The sequence below is a fragment of the Dermochelys coriacea genome, chromosome 7, assembly GCF_009764565.3.
Source record: "Dermochelys coriacea isolate rDerCor1 chromosome 7, rDerCor1.pri.v4, whole genome shotgun sequence".
In the NCBI taxonomy this organism is placed as follows: domain Eukaryota; kingdom Metazoa; phylum Chordata; order Testudines; family Dermochelyidae; genus Dermochelys; species Dermochelys coriacea.
The window spans coordinates 54,517,166-54,539,658 of NC_050074.1; the positions used below are offsets into that span (position 1 = coordinate 54,517,166).

At 45.6% G+C, this 22,493-nt stretch overlaps 1 protein-coding gene across 13 annotated transcripts in view; it reads right to left on the reverse strand.

Annotated features, from left to right (window-relative positions):
- Window positions 1–22,493, reverse strand: part of NDST2 (N-deacetylase and N-sulfotransferase 2) — a 231,546-nt gene that overhangs the window by 69,349 nt on the left and 139,704 nt on the right. For 7 of the 13 annotated variants that reach the window (XM_038409739.2, XM_043519649.1, XM_043519645.1 and 4 more), the window contains exons 4-5: window positions 2,522–2,590; window positions 1,714–1,777 (exon numbers count right to left, since the gene is read on the reverse strand). The exons of 4 other annotated variants lie outside the window; for them this stretch is intronic. The gene's annotated coding sequence lies outside the window, so the exon portion shown is untranslated. The remainder of the gene's footprint in view (window positions 1–1,713; window positions 1,778–2,521; window positions 2,591–22,493) is intronic. 2 more of the 13 variants (XM_043519641.1, XM_043519653.1) reach the window with 1 other exon arrangement.

Consider the following 22,493-nt stretch of genomic DNA (forward strand, 5'->3'; position numbering starts at 1 on the left):
TGGTCCCTGTAGATTGCTCATGCACAATTGACAGTAACATGTACCAAAGGAGTACCGAAGTCCCACTGTTACAATCAAAATACCAGTGGGCAAATGCTGTGTGCAGCTAGGGATTCCCAGGTACTCCACAGTGTGTTGGCCTCGCCTTTCTCCTGCTTCTGCAGAATTAGTGGAGGAGGATACCCTGGTGCTACTTTCCAAATGGATTAAAATGCTACATTTAACCACCCCACCATTCCCTACCTCCCCACTTTTTGTACACTGAAACTCTGCAGTAAATACCAGCCACATGCCAGCCTACTCATTTCTCTCACTTCAGCCAGTCTAACTGCATATATTGCACCAGAACAGCATTATGCTATAGTTCCTTTGTTTCCCTCTAAATTTCAGTGGCACTGAAGCTGTTGTGATCCACTCATCTAAAGTAATCTGAGAGATCCTTTTCGCTGAGAACACTCATTATGCACTCTGAAGAACGGGCACTTCATCCAGGCATCTCCAGCACAGAGACAAGACCAAATCACCATGCACAGAACCTAGGAACTTATGCAGAGAAAGAAAGCTTTATGATACTTGTTTTAAACAGATCACAGGAACATGCATCACCGAGACATGACTGAACTACTTCTACTCTAGCACAGTATATAGGAACTTCTACCATTCACAGACTTTAAGGTCAGAAGGCATCATGGTGATCATCTAGTCTGACTTCCAGCACATTGCAGGCCACCGAACCTCACCCTCATCTGTAGTAACTCGGAGCCCTCCCCATCTAGTGTCCCATCACGAGCCGTTGGGAATTTTTGCTACTGGCAGTCGCTGACTGGCCACATGCCATTGTAGCAGTCCCATCGTACCACCTTCTCCATAAACCTATCAAGGTCAGTCTTGAAGCCAGTTAGGTTTTTTGCCCCCACTGCTCCCCTTGGAAGGCTGTTCCATAATTTCACTCCTCTCATGGTTAGAAACTTTCATCTAATTGTGAGCCTAAACTTGTTGATGGCCAGTTTATAGCCATTTGTTCTTGTGTCCACGTTGACACTTAACTTAAATAAACCATAGAATATTAGGGTTGAAATCCCCTGCTCAAAACAGGATCAACACCAACTAAATCATCCCACCCAAGGCTTTGTCAAGCCGGGCCTTAAAAACCTCTAAGGATGGAGATTCCACCACCTCCCAAGGTAAGCCATTCCAGTGCTTCACCACCTTCCTAGTGAAATAGTGTTTCCTAATATCCAACCTAGATCTCCCCCACTGCAACTTGAGACCATTGCTCCTTGTTCTTGTCCTCTCCCTCCCTGGTATTTATCCCTGTGATGTATTTATAGAGAGCAATCAGATCTCCCCTCACCCTTCATTTGGCTAGGCTAAACAAGCCAAGCTCTTTGAGTCTCCTCTCATAAGGTAGGGTTTCCATTTCTCGGCTCAGCCTAGTAGCCCTTCTCTGCACCTGTTCCAGTTTGAATTAATCTTTCTTAAACAGGGGAGACCAGAACTGCATACAGTATTTCAGATGAGGTCACTAACATAGGACTGTCACTTTCCAAGTATTATAGCACCTGAGAACCTGTAAGTATCAAAGGCCTGATCTAAAGCCTATTGATTTTAACAAAGAATCCTATTGGACTTCAGTAGTCTTTGAATCAAGCTGCAAGACAGGACTGGTGCAATGCTACTGTACTACAATTCAGCACCCGGGCACAAACTCACCACTCCCACTACATCACTGAAACGGATCACAGGGCTCCTTTAGCATCACTCTTCCCCATCATCCCTGCAGACAGAAGTTCGAGAGAAAACATGAGACCTTCCCTTCAGCACAGGATTTAGAGGAACATAATGCTATTGTTTACTTTTATGGTAGCTCCTAGAGATCTAAATCAGGATTGGAGCCCTATTGTGCTGGGACCTGTTCAAACACAGAAACAGACATGATCCCTGAAGAGGGATCTTGCAGCAAGGCATGGTGCCTTGGAGGGGTAAGAAATCTGCCTTGCAGCTGTAAATTCATAGGAACGTTTTAGCCGACCACCCCAATCCTTTTAGTTCTTATTCTGTATGGTCCAAGTCAGAGTTACCAGATATTAAACAACATTGCCCAGAATTCTGCACACAAGGGTTGCATGTATTAAGTCCATTGGAATAAAACATTTAGCAACAAGTAAAGAGCCCTGATACAGAATGCCCATCTCGCTCAGGAGTTGTCAGAAATTCCCTTCTCACCCAATTTGCCTCTATTCCCATCACATACTGACAACGGTGCTACTGAGGGCAAACAATGTGAAACTGTTTCGTCTCTAAGCCATTCTGCTTAGCTGAGAACCACTTATAAGTACGCCTTTTCATTCTTATTGGCTCAATACAAATCCAACCCTCTTCCTCCCAAGCTGCTCCCAGTCCTCGACCTTGTATTTTGACATGAGAACATTTAAAAACTGGAATTCTGAGTAGCCTTATCTTAGCCCCCTAATCAAACCAGTGTGTCAGCACAGATTGAGTCAAAAGACTCCAAACTCACCTCAAGTCAGTCTGAAGAAGGGGAGCTGCTCCTTGGATTTTATGCTCTCAAAGTCACAAACAATTTTCTCTGTTAAATTAAATCAGAGAAACAAGGTTTTAAAGGGTACTCCTCTCTTCCTTTCCTGAAGTCAGCTCTCAGCAGCGTTTGTAAATATTTGCTTAGCAGGAGCACCTTCACTCTCCAGAACCCAGGTAATGATTACATTACAGTAACCGAGTTATGAGGACAGAATGAGGCAATGAAAAGTCTTGCTGGCACTGGACAGGCTTCCCAGGCAGTGAAGTACAGTTGCACTTCAGTGGGCAGGATTGTGGAACACAGAGTGAGAACAGATAGAGGAGGAGTTGAGAAATGACAAACACTGAAGAAATAAGGGACCCGGGGTCACAGGGAAAATACAAAAAACAAACGGAGTAGTAGGGGAGGAGGAATGTGGTGTGAGCTGGGAGGCTGACAAAGAGACTGGAGAGAGCTAAGAAATCTAATGGGATTTTCACATTTTGTTCATTAAATACAGTGCTACCTTTAACATGGTCTGTAAATCAATCTTCAAGGCTCCACTCTTTTTATTTTGGCCACACCTACTTCAGTTCAATAGGCTTTCTTGGCATGACAAGCTATATACATGTTGATGATGTGTAAGAAACAATCAGACCCATATAATAAATATCAAGGCAGGTGTGACCAACCCAGATCAGGTTACACCCTTTCTCCACCTGATTACAAATCCAGTTTTGAAACAGATAAAGATAAGAGGCTGCATTGTGAAGCTAATTTAATCTCAAGGAAATTTCTGTGTATAATAAAGGGGTGACCAAGGAGAAAGCACTCAACAGAGGCTGGCTGTGTCCACACTACAGCTTACGTTGGTATAAATTATGTTGCTCAGGGGTGTGAATAAGCCATCCCTTGAGCGACATAAGTTACACTGACCTAAGTGCTGGTATGGGCTGTGCTATTTTAGAAAGAGAGCTCCTCCTGCCGACACAGCTACCACTGCTTGCGGCGGCTGGAGTAATTAAGGCCTTGTCTACACTATAGAGTTTTGTCCACAAAAGACAGCTTTTGTCGACAAAATAGTAAATGCGCACACATTGCAATGTGACTTTTGGCGGCGAAAATGCCATTTTTGTGACAAAATAAAACCACCCTGACGAGAGACATAAGGCTTTGTGTGCAAAATTTCTGTCACCAAAGTACCAGTCTAGACACCACTCTTGATTTTATTGCTTTAATTGGCCTCCAGATGTCCCACATTGCTGATCCTGACCGTTCTGGTCAGCAGTTTGAACCCTGTTGCCCTGCAGCCAGGTAAACAACCATCCGCCCCTCCTCCTTAGAAGCCCCAGGAATTTTTGAAATTCCATTTCCTATTGGCTCATCGCATCTTCCCAGGTGATCATGGCAGCCTTATCGCAGCAAATGATCTCCCACTTGGGACCACTGTGGAGTACTGGAGCTGCTCAGTATCTGGGGAGCGAAGTCTGTACAGTCCCAGCTTAAGCCATAGGAATTTTGATACCTACGGGCAGATTTCTCGAGGCTTGTGCGAAAAGGGATATGATCGGGACATGCTGCAGTGCAGAGCGAAGATAAAGGAGCTGAGGCAGGTGTACCATAAGGTGAGGGAGGCAAAATGTTGCTCCAGCACTGCACCTAAGACCTACAGGTTCTATAAGGAGCTGGATGCTATCCTTGGTGGTGACCCCTCTTCCAACACCAAGAGCCCCGTGGATAATTCGGCTGGCCTGAAAATGGTGAAAAGAGGACCTAACCTGGAGCACAAAGTCACTGATGAGGAGATGGAGTTAGACAATGATGTAGAGCTTCTGATGGGGGTGCCTGGTGGGGCAGGCAGCCAGGAACTGTTCAGCACTCTAGAGGTGTCTAGCTAGTCTCAGCAGTTGCCCTCCGGCAAGCAAGAAGCAGTAGAGGAGACGCCTGGTAAGTGGCTGTGGTTTGTGTAGTGTGGAGGTGGGTTCAGGGTATAGAAATGTGGAAGGCTATCTGTGTTTCTGTGACCAGCCGAGTGTCTCCGCTAGATAAGAAAGCGCCCAAGATGGAGAAAAGACATGTTCCAGGAGATACTGCACTTCTCCAATGCAGAGAAAAGGGAATACAAGGAGTAGAGGGAAGCTGAAAGGCAGGGCAGAAAAGAAAGAGTTTGTTAAGGATGCTACTGAGCGGACGATGGAAGTCATGGAGGAGCAAACGCAGATGCTGAAGTCCTTAATAATGCTACAGACTGAGCAAATGTGTGCCTCCCCGCCCCTGCAGCACATTCAGAACTCTTTTCCATGTGCTCCCAAACTCCATTCGCACAGTCCTTTCCGCTTTCCGGGATTTCTCGGTTTCCCTTTACTCCACCCCCTCAGACAACTTTCACAGTGATAGCTGGACCTACACACAACTCTGAAAGTCTGGCCTTCCCTGGTTCCTTCTTTCCCACCAATCATCTTTGTGCATGAGTGTGTTATTTCTTGTGCAATAAAAGCAAAGTTTTTGAATGATAACATCTTTATTTGTTTCCTACAAATTGAGATAGCAGGCACTACCAATACATACATAGGCAGTTTAATCATTTGCTTACTAGAACGTAAGCCCCAAATGTCATCATTGCTTCCTAGGAAAACTATATGTAATATAACATTGCAGTACCAATCATAGAGATGTACATTACTGGTTCTCATTTTCAAAGTGTTGCCTCAAAGCCTCCCTGATTCGAACTGCCCTCCTCTGTGCCCTTCTGATAGCGCTGATATCTAGCTGCTCAAAATCAGCAGCCAAGCGGTCTGCCTCAACACTCCATCCCTGAGCAAACCTTTCACCCTTAGTATCACAAAGATTATGCAAGGTACAACAGGCAGCTATGACCATGGGAATATGATCCGCATTGAGGTCTAACCTGCCATAAAGGTGTAGCTAGCACACCTTTAATCTGTCAAAGGCACATTCCGCTGCCATCCGGCACCTACTCAGCCTGTTGTTGAACCGCTCCTTACTGCTGCCAGGTTTCCCGTGTAAGGCTTCATGAGCCATGTCTGTAAGGGGTATGCTGGGTCTCCCAGGGATCACTATGTGCATTTCAACATCCCCCCACTGTAATCTTCTGGTCTGGAAAGAAAGTGCATGCTTGTAGCTTTCTATACAGGATGGTGTTCCTGAAGATACATGCATCATGCACCTCCCCGGACCACCCCACGTTGATGTCAGTGAAATCCCCATGGTGATCCACAAGCACCTGCTTGTGGAGTATTACCTCTTCCTGTTGATGTATTCTGTTGCAAGGTGGTCTGGTAACAAAACTGGAATGTATGTGCCAGCTATCACCCCTCCACAGTTAGGGAAACCCATTTCTGCAAAACCATCCACTATTTCACGCACATTTCCCAGAGTCCTTCATAGCAGGATGCGATTTATGGCCCTGCACACTTGCATTAACGCAGCCCCAACAGTCGACTTCCCTACTCCAATTTGATTTGTGACCAACTGGTAGCAGTGTGGAGTCGCCAGTTTCCACAAGGGATTGCCACACGCTTCTCTACCAACAGGGCAGCTCTCATTCTGGTGTCCTTGCGCCGCAGTGCTGGGGTGAGCTCCACGCACAGTTCCAGGAGGTGGTTTTCCACATCCAAAAGTTCTGTAGCCACTGCTCATCATCCCACATCTGCATGTGGATATGATCCTACCATTCTGTGCTTGTTTCCCGAACCCAAAAGAGACGGTCCACCCTATGCATCTGCTCTGTGAATGCCAAAAGCAATCTAAAGTTACTCCTATACATATCACACAGAATGTCAGGCAATTGGGAGTCTTCATCAGTTAGGAACTTTGCGATTAACTGCATGGCTATCTGCAAAGTCTTCATGAGTTATCAGAGGAGAACAGTGCAGGATCCATCCAAGAGATGGCGGGGTGAACAGCAAACAAGGGCCATTGAAAAATGCCGCAAAAGAAAGCCGGAAGCCCATAGAATACTGGACAGAAAGCAATGCATTGAGCCCAGTCCCAAGATATGCAGCAATCCACTCCACCTTCCCACAAAACCTAGTGGCAGAAGGTGTCAAGCTGGACTGTGGGCTAGGTACCCACAGTGCATTGCTCACACTGTTGATGCTAGTGCCCCATGTGTGGACGTGCTCTGCCGACAGAGGCAGTGAGTGTGAACATGCAATACCAATTTTAATTATAGCGGTTTTTTGAGTGTCAACTTAACTTTTGATGACAAAATTCTACAGTGTATACAAGGCCTAAGTCGACAGGAGAGCTCTCTCCGCTGTAAGCTCTGTAGTGTAGCCATAGCCAGAGTTGCTCAAGCGAGAGGGAGCACTTACAAGCAGGGTTATTTACTAGAGCTGCTGGCCAGAAGCCTCCCTAGAGCCAGGGCTCCTACTTCATTCAACAGGGCATCAAGAACTGAGGGGCACTGTGCTGAAAAGATGTGCTTTCCAATAGGTACTGATTGAAGACTAAAACAGAAGCTCTGCCCTTGGAATTGACCAGCCCAATGGAGGTGTTAAATAAACATTAATATCTAATATCTATTTAATATCTCTAAAGCCAATTAGTAAACAAATAAGCAATCAGATTTGCAACAGACCAAGTGCATCTACCTTTACTAGGCTGGCTCTTGCCTTTGGCACTTCTACACATCATGTTTCTGGAAAGGGCATGACAGCCTCCTCTAATAATCAGTAATATTATTGATATTGATACTGCAGTACTGCCAAGAGGCCTCTGCCATATCAGGGCCCCCTGTAGGATGCACTGCACAGTCACAAAGCAAATGACAGTCCCTACCTCCAGGAGATTAGGATGCAGATGTCTTCCTCTGAAGCACTACTACTGGCCTTAGAGGCAGGATCCCAACTAGCCGGATCTCCAGTCTGATCCATTCTGGCACTTCTCGTGTTCTATGTACAATAAACATTTTAAAATGCTAACAGGGAGTTTCGAGAGGGAGCTCTCCAAGTGAAGGAAGAGCAAATACAGGACCCTTGGGATAAGTGGCTGTCTGTAGTGTGTGTTTGTGTTTGGGGGTTACTTGCTGTGTGCTGAGCTTGAGTTTGTTTGTTTGTTTGTTTGTTTGACCATGTGCTATGGCCGGCAGTTGGAAGCTGTGAGCTTCTAAACGAGGTTTGAAATCCAGAAGCCTCTGTTCGCTGGCTGAGCCTCAGTCGGGGGTGGAGGTATCAAGAAGGCCAGGGCTTTATAAAGCAGTGAGCAAGTGTCCAGGGAGCTTTGCGACCAGGGACTGCTAACAGGGAGTTTCAAGAGGGAGTTTGGAAGGGGAGTGGAAAGGTGGCGAGGTACAATTGCCATTCTTTAAAACCTTTAAACTAAACTATAATCAAAACTTCTTGATTTCAACAAAAACCCTATCATTAACCTAGGTAACTATAGGAGAGAATGCAGGCAGAAGCCGAGCAGCAGAATGGGGGTTATCCTATTTACTGCAATCAATACAGCATGTATGATTACCTGCCCTGTGGGAGGGTGGCATATGTGTGCATTTGGTGCAAGGAGCTCCAGGCTCTCAGAGACCGTGTACGGGCTTTGGAGGCCAGGCTGGCAGAACTGAAGGAGCTAAGGGAGGCAGAGAGTTATGTTGATGAGGCTTTCCGGGACACTTTCCCACCTCCGGTCAGACAGCCCCTGCACTGTTAAGGAGGATGAAAGGCCCAGAGAAGGAGAGCAGTCAACGGGAGCAGAGGGAAACCTTCCCATAGTTGGGACCCTCCTTCCAGATGACGTTGGGGTATCCTCTCGCACTGAGGTTACATCTCTGGGGGAGGGAACTCCAGTCATTAGGAAAAGGCAGGTGTTAGTAATGGGAGATTCGATTATTAGAAACATAGACAGTTGGGTTTGTGATGACTGGGAGAACAGTATGGTGACTTGCCTGCCTGGTGAGACGGTTGCGGATCTAGATAGATCGAGGCATCTAGATAGACTTGTGTAGTGCTGGGGAGGAGCCAGTGATAGTGGTACATGTAAGTACCAATGACAGAGGGAAGGGTAGGAGAGACGTCCTGAAGGCCAAACGTAGGCTGCTAGGAAAGAGACTGAAATCCAGGACCTCTATGGTGGCATTCTCAGAAATGCTACCAGTTCAACATGCAGGGCCAGTTAGGCAGGCAGAGCTGCAGAGTCTCAATGCGTGGATGAGATGATGGTGTAGAGAGGAAGAGTTTAGATTTATTACAAACTGGGGAAACTTTTGGGATGGGGGAGCCTTTACAGGAAGGATGGGCTCCACCTAACCAAAGTGGATCCAGACTGCTGGCACTTAACATTAAAAAGGTTGCAGAGCAGTTTTTAAACTAAGAGATGGGGGAAAGCCGATTGCCGCAGAGGCATACGTGGATCGGACAGAGACTTCTCTTAGAGGAGAGTCTATTGACAGAGATTCTCTAGGATTTAGTCAGGAGGAGAGGATGGAAGAGGATCAAGTATGGGCCAGATCAGATGAGAAACATTCACATAAAGAATCTGACACATCAGAAAAGGGCAGATAAATAAACAGTGACAGGTTTTTAAAGTGCTTGTATACATGCTAGAAGTCTAAATAATAAGATGGGTGAACTAGAGTGCCTCATGTTAAAGGAGGATATTGATATAATAGGCATCACAGAAACATGGTGGAATGAGGACAATCAATGGGACACAATCATTCCGGGGTACAAAATATATCAGAAGGACAGGTCCTGCAGGGAGGGGGGAGTGGCACTATATGTGAAAGAAAATGTAGAATCAAATGAAATAAAAATCTTAAATGAATCCACATTTTCCATAGAATCTCTATGGATAGTAATTCCATGCTCTGATAAGAATATAACAGTAGGGATCTATTATTGACCACCTGACCAGGACAGTGATAGTGACAATGAAATGCTAAGGGAGATTAGAGAGGCTATCAAAATAAAGAACTCAATAATAGTGGGGGATTTCAATTATCCCCATATTGACTGGGTACACGTCACCTCAGGACGAAATTCAGAGACAAAATTTCTCAATACTTTAATTGACTGCTTCTTGGAGCAGTTGGTACAGGAACCCACAAGGGGAGAGGCAACTCCTGGATCTAGTCCTGAGTGGAACGCAGGATCTGGTCCCAAGAGGTAACTATAACAGGACCGCTTGGAAATAGTGACCATAATATAATAACATTTAACATTTCTGTGGTGGAAAGAACACCTCAACAGCCCAACACTGTGGCATTTAATTTCAGAAAGGGGAACTATGCAAAAATGAGGAGGTTAGTTAAACAGAAATTAAAAGGTACAGTCACTAGAGTGAAATCCCTGCAAGCTGCATGGACACTTTTCAAAGACACCATAACAGAGGATCAACTTAAATGTATACCCCAAATTAAGCCACTGTGGCTTAACAACCATGTAAAAGAAGCAGTGAGAGATAAAAAGGCATCTTTGAAAAAGTGGAAGTCAAATCCTAGTCAGGTAAATAGAAAGGAGCATAAACAATGACAAATTAAATGTAAAAATGTAATAAGAAAAGCCAAAAAGGAGGTTGAAGAACAGCTAGCCAAAAGCTTAAAAGGTAATAACAATATGTTTTTTAAGTACATCAGAAGCAGGAAGCCTGCTAAACAGCCAATAGGGCCCCTGGACGATTGAGATACAAAAGGAGCACTTAAAGACGATAAAGTCATCGCGGAGAAACTAAATGAATTCTTTCTTCAGTCTTCACGGCTGAGGATGTTAGGGAGAGTCCCAAACCTGAGCCATCTTTTGTAGATGACAAATCTGAGGAATTGTCACAGATTTAATTCCAAAACCTCCTCTAGTGACACTTTATTGAGAAACTTAACAGTAACAAGTCACCGGGACCAGATGGCATTCACCCAAGAGTTCTGAAAGAACTCAAATGTGAAATTGAGGAACTATTAACTATGGTTTGTAACCTGTCCTTTAAATCAGTTACTGTACCGAATGACTGGAAGATAGCTAATGTAACTCCAATACTTAAGAAGGGCTCTAAAGGTGATCCTGACAATTACAGACCGGTAAGTCTAACGTCAGTACCAGGCAAATTAGTTGAAACAATCGTAAAGAATAAAATTTTCAGACACATAGAAGAACATCAATTGTTGCGCAAAAGTCAGCATCGTTTCTGTAAAGGGAGATCATGTCTTACTAATCTATTAGAGTTCGTTGAGGGGGTCAACAAACATGTGGATAAGGGGGATCCAGTGGAAATAGTGTGCTTAGATTTCCAGAAAGCCTTTGACAAGATCCCTCACCAAAGGCTCTTATGTAAATTAAGTTGTCATGGGAAAGGAGGGAAGATCCTTTCATGGATTGAGAACTGTTTAAAAGACAGGGAACAAAGGGTAGGAATAAATGGTAAATTTTCAGAATGGAGAGGGGTAATTAGTGGTGTTCCCTAAGGATCAGTCCTAGGACCAATCCTATTCAACTTATTCATAAATGATCTGGAGAAAGGGGTAAACAATGAGGTAGCAAAGTTTGCAGATGATACTAAACTGCTCAAGATAGTTAAGACCAAAGCAGACTGTGAAGAACTTCAAAAGGATCTCACAAAACAAAGTAATTGGGCAACAAAATGGCAAATGAAATATAATGTGGATAAATTTAAAGTAATGCACATTGGAAAATTGTATAGCCCCAACTATACATACAATATGATGGGGGCTAATTTAGCTACAACTAATCAGGAGAAAGATCTTGGAGTCATCGTGGATAGTTCTCTGAAGATGTCCACGCAGTGTGCAGCGGCAGTCAAAAACACAAACAGGATGTTAGGAATCATTAAAAAGGGGAAAGAGAATAAGATGGAGAATATCTTATTGCCCTTATATAAATCCATGGTACGCCCACATCTTGAATACTGCATGCAGATGTGGTCCCCTCCTCTCAAAAAAGATATACTGGCATTAGAAAAGGTTCAGAAAAGGGCAACTAAAATGATTAGGGGTTTGAAACGGGTTCCATATGAGGAGAGATTAAAGAGGCTAAGACTTTTCATCTTGGAAAAAGGAGACTAAGGGGGGATATGATAGAGATCTATAAAATCATGAGTGGTGTGGAGAAAGTGAATAAGGCAAAGTTATTTACTTGTTCCCATAATATAAAACTAGGGGCCACCAAATGAAATTAATAGGCAGCAGGTTTAAAACAAATAAAAGGAAGTAGTTCTTCATTCAGTGCACAGTCAACCTGTGGAACTCCTTGCCTGAGGAGGTTGTGAAAATTCCTGGAGGTTAAGTCCATTAATGGCTATTAGCCAGGAAGGGTAAGGAATGGTGTCCCTAGCCTCTGTTTGTCAAAGGGTGAAGATGGATGGCAGGAGAGAGATCACTTGATCATTACCTGTCCTGTTCATTCCCTCTGGGGCACCTTGCATTGGCCACTGTCGGTAGACAGGATACTGAGCTGGACTGACCTTTGGTCTGACCCAGTATGGCCATTCTTATGTTCTTAAGGGAGCGGAATCAAACTCCCCAGCAGTATAAGAGGCTCGGAGAGTCAGCCAGCAGCCAATGGCATCACCACCATGCTCCAGGGTGGATCACAGCAGCAGATGACACATGCTGAGAGGTGTGGGGTCTGTGATTACAGTTTATTTTTCAGCTTTTTAAAATGTGACGCTCCAGCATGTGCAAATGCTAAAACAAAGCTCATTAACAATGTAAATGGCCTCCTTCCTCCGTGTCACAATTCTCTTCTTACCCTGTGCTCCACATTCAGTCAAGACATCTCGATACAACACACCTTCCCTCCTTCCCGCAGGAGATGTCCAGAAGATGAAAAGTGGGTCTGCAAGAGGGACTCAAATGTGATCACTGTAGAAGCCTCGGAGATGAGCGCAGGGAGCTTGCACCGTGTATAAGGGGCCACGTGAAAGAGGCATGGAAGGAATTACATGAGAAGCTGACAAGGAGGCAGGCAAAGTTGGAAAGATGTGAGGAGTGGAGGTGAAAGGGGCAATGTGAAGCTTGATGAAGCAGGATAGATGGGGAAGGGCAGAGTTACGTGGAAGGGGGCGATGTAATAGTGAATGGGTAGCCAGTGACATGATTCAGAGAGGGGAGTGATGTGATCAAAGTGATGGGCTATTTCACTGCTGGAATACTCTCAGGCCATATCTACACTACAGATGCTATAGCAGCAGTTTCCATCGTCCTAAGTTGCATCTACACTGTGTGTTAGGTTGGCCTATCAATGGCACTCAGGGATGTTGATTTTTTTCACACAGTTGAACACCGTAGCTATGTCAACCAACCTAAGTTTTAAGTGTAGACCAGGCCTCAGAGTTAATCAAACCTGGGTTTTCCTGTAAACTTTCCCTTTTAATGAGCTTTATGACTGAGTGCATCATTAAGAGCACCAAAAGATTACCTTCTGCCATGCTACCTGCAGAGAACTGAGTTGACTCAAATTATTTACCATAGTTCCCTTGCCCCCTTCCCTAGCTGTACTCATCTGCCTGGCTTTAGATTATGAGGAGGAACCATACTGCTGGAGTGTTTTGAAAGCCCCTAATGTATATTCAGTGCAACCAGAACTAATAATAGCAGCTAGACAACAGCTTCCAAACTCTCAGCAGGGGAAGCAGCAACTCATTCCCTCCTGGAGGCCCTAGGGAGTTCACCAGTGTAACAATAACAAGACACTTGCCCAGTACACCTTTTGACAAGTCACTTTGGAAAGCCGGTAAATACTGCCATTAACCAAGTCTCTTCTTGTGTCTGTGTTCAGTTATCAATTAGATAGCACAAACAACAGAGTCGGAGAGCTCTCTCAGTTAACAGAAACTTGGCCATGTAGCCTGTTCCAAGCAGAAGTTCAAAGGTTCTTGTTAGTCAGCAGATATGTGGTTTGGGCACTGGATAAAGAATGGACCTATGGATTTGTATTACCTAGGGATTTAAAAAAAAAACCATTAGTCACACTGAAGTTTCACTTTGCATATTACTCCAGAAAAGAGGCAAAGCTGGCATGCAACAGATGCTTTGGGAAGTGCGTGTGGCTTATCTGAGAATGTGTGTGGTCCTAACAGTGAAGCCTTCCACCACTACGATATAAACAGCTTTCCTGAAATCTAGAAGGGTGCTAAGTTTTTCTACGTACAAAAATCTCAATATTTATACTGATCAGACACAACAGGGTACACCTGGCCCAGAGAGCAGAGTTCACATGGGAGCCCAAGTTCAGGTAGCTGATCCCAGAAGGATTTCATCCTTAGACTGGACAAGCAACCCAAATAAAACTAGAGAGGTAACAATGCTACTTTATAGAGCCCTGTAGCAACTGCACCACAGAAACTAAATACACTTCTGGTCTCCTCAGTTTAAGGAGGATATAAAAAATAAACAGACGGGCAATAAAAATATATAAGGGCTAGAGGATAAGACACAAGTGGAAGAAGAAAGGAAGGTTTGTTTTTTTTAAAAACAGAAAAAGAACAGATCCAGGAGAACATCACAGTCTAGAAAAAACGTTCCAAGTAACACGATGGGGTTTTTTCTGATTAATTTGTTTACTAATTATGGTAAAGAAAAACAGTACAGAAAGGAAAATGACTTACAGCTTGTATATGTTCCTGAATACCACATGCTTCACAGGTTCTCCAATAGAGTTGTGCAATTTTACAACTCATCGAACAGCACAAACACAAGACAAGGCAATGCTACACAGACATTATACATTACAGAAATCAAATAGGATAAGATGCACATGAATAGGGAGAAGAGGATGGCAGGGAACCTGGAGGGGTGCGTAACAGAGGTCTGGCATTCTTCAAGCAGTGTCAAAGGTTTTTTTTAATCCAAACTTATCTAGAAAAGAGATCCAGATATCTTTGAACTCACAGCTGATCTCTACAGTGATAAGCTATAAATCCATTTCTACAGCCTCTGGGAGATGGTTTCTCCTTTCATATGTTCCATGAATGAAACAAAGAGTCTAGGAGGCTTTCCAAAAAAAACAGTTACTCACCTTCTCATAACTGTTGTTCTTCAAGGTGCATTGCTCATTTCCATTCCAAGGTGTGTGCACGCCGCATGCACAGTTATCAGAAGGTTTTTCCCCTAGCAGCACCGGTCAGATCGGCTGTGGAGCCCCTTGGAGTGGCGCCCTCATGGTGGTGAATATAGGTCTCTGCCGACCTGTCGCCTCTTCAATTCCTTCTTGCCAGCTACTCTGAAAGAGGAGAAGGCAGGTGGGTCTTGGAACGGACAAGAGCAACACTTCTTGAAGAACAGTTATGAGAAGGTAACCGGGTTTTTTTCTTCAAGCGCTTGCTCATGTCGATTCCAATTAGGTGATTCCCAAGCCCTAACTAGGAGGTGTGGTTGGAACTCGTGGAATCGCTGACTGGAGCACCACTCTGCCGAATGCTACATTGTCCCTGGTGTGCTGGGTAATAGCATAATGAGAGGTGAAAGTGTGAACCGAGGACCATGTCGCTGCCCTGCAGATCTCCTGGATTGGGACCTGGGCCAGGAAGGCTGCCAAGGAGGCCTGCACTTTTGTGGAATGTGCCGTTAGTGCAAGGGCCGGAACCTTTGCCAGATCGTAGCATGCCCGGATACAGGACATGAGCCACAATGAAATTTTCTGTGATGATACTGGGAGGCTCTTCATTCTATCCGCAACTGCCATGAACAACTGGTTCGACTTACAGAACAGCCTTGTGTGTTCAATGTAAAAGACAAGCACTCTTCGAACATCCCAAGGAGTGTAGCCTTTGCTCTCAGCTATCCGCGTGAGGCTTAGGATAAAAGACTGGTAGGAAAATGTCTTGATTGGCGTGGAATTGGGACACAACCTTTGGGAGAAAGGCTGGATAAGGCCTAAGTTGCACCTTGTCCTTAGAAAAAATGGTATAAGGGGGATCAGAGGTTAGGGCTTTAAGCTTCAACGCTTTCCTTGCTGACGTAATGACAACTAGGAAGGCAACCTTTCATGATACAATGAACAAGTTGCCAGGGGTTCAAACCGGGGCCCCATTAGTCTGGACAGGACCAGCTTGAGATCTCACAGCAGGATTGGTTGCCTAACCCACGGGTATAGCCATTGGGTTGGTGAAGACTGAACATCCGGCTGCACCCAGGTGGAAGGCCGAGATGGCTGCCAGGTGGACCTTAAGAGATGATGCCAAGAGGCCCTGCTGTTTCAGGTGTAGTAGGTAGTCTAAGATGAGTAGTATGGGTGCCTGTGTCATGGGAGCACGATCCTGAGAACACCAGATTGCAAATCTTTTCAACTTGGCCAGGTAGGCGGCTCTGGTGGATGGTTTCCTGTTACCCAGTAAGGTCTCCCTAACGGGCTCAGAGCACATGAGCTCCATTGGATTTAGCCGTGAAGCTTCCAAGCAGTGAGATGGAGAGACTCGAGGTCAGGATGAGGAAAGCGACCATGATCTTGGGTAATCAGGTCCGGAAACAGGGGCAATGAGATTGGAGCATCCACCAACAGTTCCAGGAGTGTGGTATATCAGTGCTGATGAGGCCAGGCTAGTGCCACCAGTATGACCGCCGCCTTGTCTCTGTGGATCTTGAGCAGGACCTTCTGGTTGAGTGGAAATGGCAGGAATGCATACAACAGATGGGCCATTCAGGGGAGAAGAAACACGTCTGCGGGGGAGCCCAGACCATGATTCCAGAAGGAACAGAACCGAGGGCATTTTCTATTGCTCTTTGTACCGAACAGTTCGATTTGAGGAACTCTGCACCTTTAGGAAATGTTGTGCGCTACATCCAGGCAGACAGACCACTCGTAATTGTGAAAGAATCTGCTGATGTAGTCCGCCAGCTCATTCTTAGAACCTGGGAGATAAGATACTTGCAGGTGAATGGAGTGGGCTATGCAGAAGTCCCACAGCTTGAGGGCTTCCCGACATAGGCGAGAGGAATGAGCCCCATCCTGCTCGTTTATATAAAACATTGCAGTTGTGCTGTCCCTCATGACTGCCATGCACTTCCCTAACAAATGGGCCTGGAAGGTTTGGCATGCCAGTCAGACCGCTCTCAACTCCTTGACGTTGATGTGGAGTGAGAGCTCATCTTGCAGCCAGAGACCTTGGGTCTGGAGTTTTCCCCGGTGAGTGCCTCATCCCCACACTGACGCATTTGTCACCAGGGACAGGGAGGGCTGGGGCTTGTCAAAGGGGACTCTCTCACACAACTCCTGTGGGTTGAGCCACCAGTGAAGAGACTCGAGAACTGCCACCAGGAGGGTGACTACCTTGTCCAGACTGTTGCGACCCAGCCAACAGGGATCTCAGATTCACATGTTGTACCATGTATGTACATGTTGCCATGTGGCAAAGGAGTTTAAAGCAACCCCTTGCTGTGGTGATGGGGTACCGATTGAAGCTTTGAATGATGTCTGTCATTGTCCGAAACTGAGCCTCTGGCAGGGATGCCCTGGCCTGACCCAAGTCCAACACTGCTCCAATAAACTCTATCCTCTGTATTCGCTCTCATTCAGCAGGAGACCCAACCTGTCAAACTCTTACAAAGTTGACTTGGCGCTCCACTTGGCCCCTGGAACGTCCCTTGAGCAGCCTGTCATCAAGATACAGGTATACCTGCACTTACCTCCAGCAAAGGAAGGTGGCTATGACCAACATGCTCTTGGTGAACATTCATAGGGCCACTGACAGGCCAAAGGGGAGGACCACCGTGAATTGGTGGGTCTGAGCAAGGTTCCAGCCAGTGTGGCTGCACTTGTGAGCACCTGTGCTGGAGTCCTCACTACCCAGACTGCAGCCTTCAGATGGTCCAGTTCATGAAAATGGGTAATGCAAAGGAGGAAGCATTAAAACTGATGATTGTATTTGTCATTGTTTTCCTCCTCTTCTCCCATTCTATAGCAGGAAGCACTGTGACAGGCAGCCAGCTGTCTCCTTATAGCAGAAAGCAAGGAGGCAAACCAAGTGCAGTCAAGACCAGTGAAAATAAAAGACACCAGATACCAGGCCTCTGGTCAGTCAAACAAAGATCAGGCCAACTTCACAGCAAGAGAAGGGAACAGTGTAGAAAGGAAAGCGGGGTTGTGGGGGTAAGATGATAGCCCAAAACTGTTACAAGGTCCTCTCTCCTCTCCTCTTCCTACATTTGGAGGGGAGGCATCTCCCTGCCATCCCAATGTTTCACAATGTGGTAGGCATGTCGGGTAAATAACACGTCTGGTTTCCACTTTAGGGCTCTGAACCACCGACGGGAATGCTTGGGGGTTAGCCCCATTCTGACTCTCGCCTTGGTTTTAAACAGTTCATACGGGTTCATATGTTCCTTAGGCATTTCAGCCACCACCTCAGCTAAGGGTCCACTGAGCTGCGGCCTCAGCTCTACCATGTACTGGTCTATAGAGATGCTGTACCCAAGGCAGGCCCTTTCGAAGTTTTCTAAGAAGGCCTCGGTATCATTGCCTGCCTTGTAGGTGGGGAACTTTCTGGGATGGAAAGCGGTACCTGGAGAAGGATTGCTAGGGTTGGTTGGTATATTCTGCTGAACCCTTGCCTTCTCCATCTCCAGTGCATGCTTCCTCTCTTTTTCTTTCTCCTCCATAGCTCTCTTGTGGGCAGCTTCCTCTGCCTCCACTCTGGCTTTTTCTGCCTCCATCCTGACTTTTTTCTGCCTCCATATCCAAGCACCTTAAGGCCACCTGTCTATCATGCTCTTTTTGTTTCTCTTCAGTTTCAAATCTGGCCTGCTCTAGTTTATTAGCTGCTTCACTGGTAGTCATTTTCCTGCTTTCTTGTGCTTAACTCTAGCTATACCCGAGAGTTGGGGGTGAGGGGTTGGGGTAATGGGACTTGTGAATTTCCCTGCAGGAGGTTAACAACCCTGCCTTTGGTAGAGAAAACTCCAACTCAAAAAAGAAAAATCCCTTTGTAAAAAAACCTAACACCTCTGTCTCCAGGCAAATAGACAGAAAACCCTCTAGCTGCTCTCAGCTTAAAAAAACAAACAAACCCCTCTTCAGGTCTGTGCTTTTGGTTCAAAATGATCTCTAGTTCAAAATGATCTCTGGTTCAAAATGATCCCACTGCTCTGCCACCATGTCAGGGTTCCTTCCTCACTCGAACTCTAGGGTACAGATGTGGGAACCTGCATGAAAGATCCCATAAGCTCATTCTTACCAGCTTAGATTAAAAACTTCCCCAAGGTGCAAACTTTGCCTTGTCCTTGAACAGTACGTTGCCACCACCAAGCGTTTTAAACAAAGAACAGGGAAAAAGACCACTTGGAGACATCTTCCCCCAAAATATCCCCCCAAGCCCTACACACCCCCTTTCATGGGGAGGCTTGAGAATAATATCCTAACCAATTTGTTACAAAATCATCAAAGACCCAAACCCCTGGATCTTGGAACAATGGAAAAATCAGTCAGGTTCTTAAAAGAAGGATTTTATTTAAAAAAAAAAAAAAAAAAGAAAGGTAAAAATCGTCTTTGTAAAATCAGGATGGAAAATATTTTACAGGGTATTCAGATTCAAAACATAGAGGATCCCCCTCTGGGCAAAACCTTAAAGTTACAGAAAACAGGAATAAACCTCCCTCTTAACACAGGGAAAATTCACATGAAACAAAAGATAAACTAATCCACCTTGCCTGGCTTACCTATACTGGCTGCAATATTGGAGACTTGAATTAGGATGGGTTGGAGAAGATGGATTTCTGTCTGGCTTCTCTCAGTCCCAAGAGAGAACAACCCCGTAAACAAAGAGCACAAACAAAAACCTTCCCCTGCTGCCCCCCCCCCCCCCCCCCCGCCCAAGGTTTAAAAGTATCTTGTCCCCTTATGGGTCCTTTGGGTCAGGTGCCAGCCAAGTTAGCTGAGCTTCTTAACTCTTTACAGGTAACAGGATGTTGCCTCTGGTCTGGAGGGATTTTATAGCACTGTATACGGAAAGGTGGTTACCCTTCCATTTAAATTTATGACAAGGGGTTAGTCCCATTTCTGCTAAATGTCATCCATGCATGCCATGGGTGATGACATCATTAGTCCCAAATATGACTAGGGATTTGAATTAAGTCAAGAAATTTGTCAGGAGAAGGGGGATGGCAGTGGAATTCTCTGTGTTTGCATGTAGCCCTAAAAGGCTGCGTTGGAAACGCGCAGCATCCTGTTGATTCCCTCATGAATTCTGACCCAATCCTGGGTGGTGACAGCTGCAAATGTTTCCTGTCGCAGGAACCCGACAGGTCGTCACATTTTGGGGAAGGGAAAATATTTCAGGACCACCTCACCAGCCAACTCCATTTGTAGACGTGCTGTTGGGTCACCACACATTTGAATACTTTGGTGGCATACATGCCTGGTTTCCCTCCGCCCACTTGGAATAACATCTCTCTTTGCCAACTTGAGCAACCCAAGAATTGTTATGTGCTCCACAATGTGCAATGCCAGAAATGACAGAGAAGGCTTCTGCAGTATGGCACAGCCTCTGAGTTCCCACAAACTTTTTTTTTTAAAGTTGTGATTTTTAACATACCATTCTCTCAGCACTTCTTTCACTGTGATAAACCTGGCTGTGTCCAGGGAGCTTTGTGGTCTGCAGCAGCTCTCTGCCAATAAACTGAAGCTCAGTTTCAAAATGTAATATTTTCTGCCCTTGAAATTCCATAAAGATTTTTTTCTGTGCTCCTGCACTGAGCTATTCGAGACAATAACCCTCTGTGTCTCATCCTATTCCAGGTCCCTTGACCTCTACAGGTCCCTTGACCTCTACAGTACCTCCACGGCTTGCCCAAACTGCACAAGCCTTGCTCACTGTACCTTCATGGACCATTTCAAGAGGAAGTCTTTCCATGATGAACTTATGATTGATCTTCTGGACAGGGTGAACCAGCAGATCCAGTACCAAAGACACCGGGACTTGCAGCAAGAGGACAGACACGTCGAGAGGTGAGCAGAAAGTCTCAGACTGCCTTCACAGCTTGAGGATAGGGCAATGGCATGGGAGCAGGCATTCACTTCACAGTCCCAGGAACAGGTACGGTGGTTCAGGAAAGAAGATACAGCACAACAAAAAGAACTGTTTGAACAGCTGCTGTCTCCAGCAGCTGCAGTGGTGCAGGTTCCTGCTGCACCCACACCACAGCCTACGTCTCCTCCGTGTTACCTAGCCTGAATTCCAGGAACAGCTTAGACAACCCCATGGCTGGGTGTCCCATACAATCGGCCCTATGAGCGGCTGGTCAGGGCAAATTGCCCCAAGCAGTTCTCAGTACTGAACCCCTCCTCTGTGGATACTTCCAACCACAGTCCATAAAAACACATTATCATGGACAACTTGGAGGTTGTGTGCAAAACCCATGTCTTAATACAGCTATAAACGTGAATCACAGTTATTTATATCAATCCATACTGTCCCCCCCATTTCCTAAATGGTCATGTTATTCAAAAGTGCAATGCACGGCAATCAACCCAGCCTCCGCAACAAGCACAATCAGAAAGGTACTATCCTCCCTCTTCCACTGGCCCATGCAGGTCCATAATTTGGGAGCACAAACCATCCCTGATTTCTGCTGCCCGGGTGCAGCCAGCTCCAGCTGTGGTAGGTGCACTGGTGGATTGTACCAATTCAGCAGCCCCTGCTGTCATAGGTCCATTCGGGGGGAAATGGCTCACCTCTGGCTTCACAAAGATTGCGAGGAACATAACAAGCAACAGTGATGAGGACAGCATTGACGACACTGGAATGTAAACGGGACTGTAAACATCGCCAGTGGAATTTCAATCGGCCAAACACACATTCAACCACCCTTTTCCACCTGTTGAGAGTGTAATTAAACTACCTTTTGCCAAGGCCTCTGAAATCATAAACCAAGGCAAAGGAGTGTAAGCGGGGACTCCCAGAATAACAATCGGGACAGTAACTCCATTTTAGATGTCATGTGGTGGGAATACCTTGTCCATGAATGTACATCCCCAAAGGGCGGAGAATCCTGGCATCATGAACTTTTCTAGTGCAGCCAACATTTGATGTTCATAAATTGCTCTCTCTGGTCAACGAGGGCCTGCATACCAATGGAATAATACTCTTTGCAGTTCGTGTACTCATGTGCTCCTTGAAGAGGGCAAACTATGGAACGAGGCCCATCCAATGGCTCCAGCACAGTTTAGAAATGTCATTCTCTCAAAGCCAGCCATTGCCTCAGAAATGACTTCCTGAGGTCTCTTTCAATCCTAATTTTCTATGATTCTATTAAATATTTTTAATGCCCACCACCTTGAGGTAAGCCACATGCCTGATTGCCTTTCCCACAGTTGACTTTCCAACACCAAACTGGTTTGCAACAGACCTGTAACACTCTGGGATAGCCAGCTACCAGACAGTTAGAACTACCCACTTCCAGATCAGCCTGGCGACCCTCAGGCATGTGTCTTTACACTGGAGGGTTGGGGCAAGCTCCTCAGGAAGCTACAGAAATGTAGCTTTCTTCATGTGAAAGTTCTGTACCCACGGCTGGTCATCCCAGGTCTGCACGACGCTGTGATCCCACCAGTCTGTGCTTGTGGTCCTTTTCCAGCAGTGACCATCTACATAGGGGGAATCAGTGTCTAATGCATCCGATGAAGTGAACTGTAGCTCACAAAAGCTTATGCTCAAATACATTTGTTAGTCTCTAAGATGCCACAAGTACTACTTTTCTTTTTGTGAATACAGACTAACATGGCTGCTACTCTGAAACCTGTCTATACCAAGTTTCAGAGTAGCAGCCGTGTTAGTCTGTATTCGCAAAAAGAAAAGGAGTACTTGTGGCACCTTAGAGACTAACAAATTTATTAGAGCATAAGCTTTCGTGAGCTACAGCTCACTTCATCGGATGCAATTGGTGGAAAAAACAGAGGAGAGGTTTATATACACACACACAGAGAACATGAAACAATGGGTTTATCACACACACTGTAAGGAGAGTGATCACTTAAGATAAGCCATCACCAGCAGTAGGGGGGGAAAGGAGGAA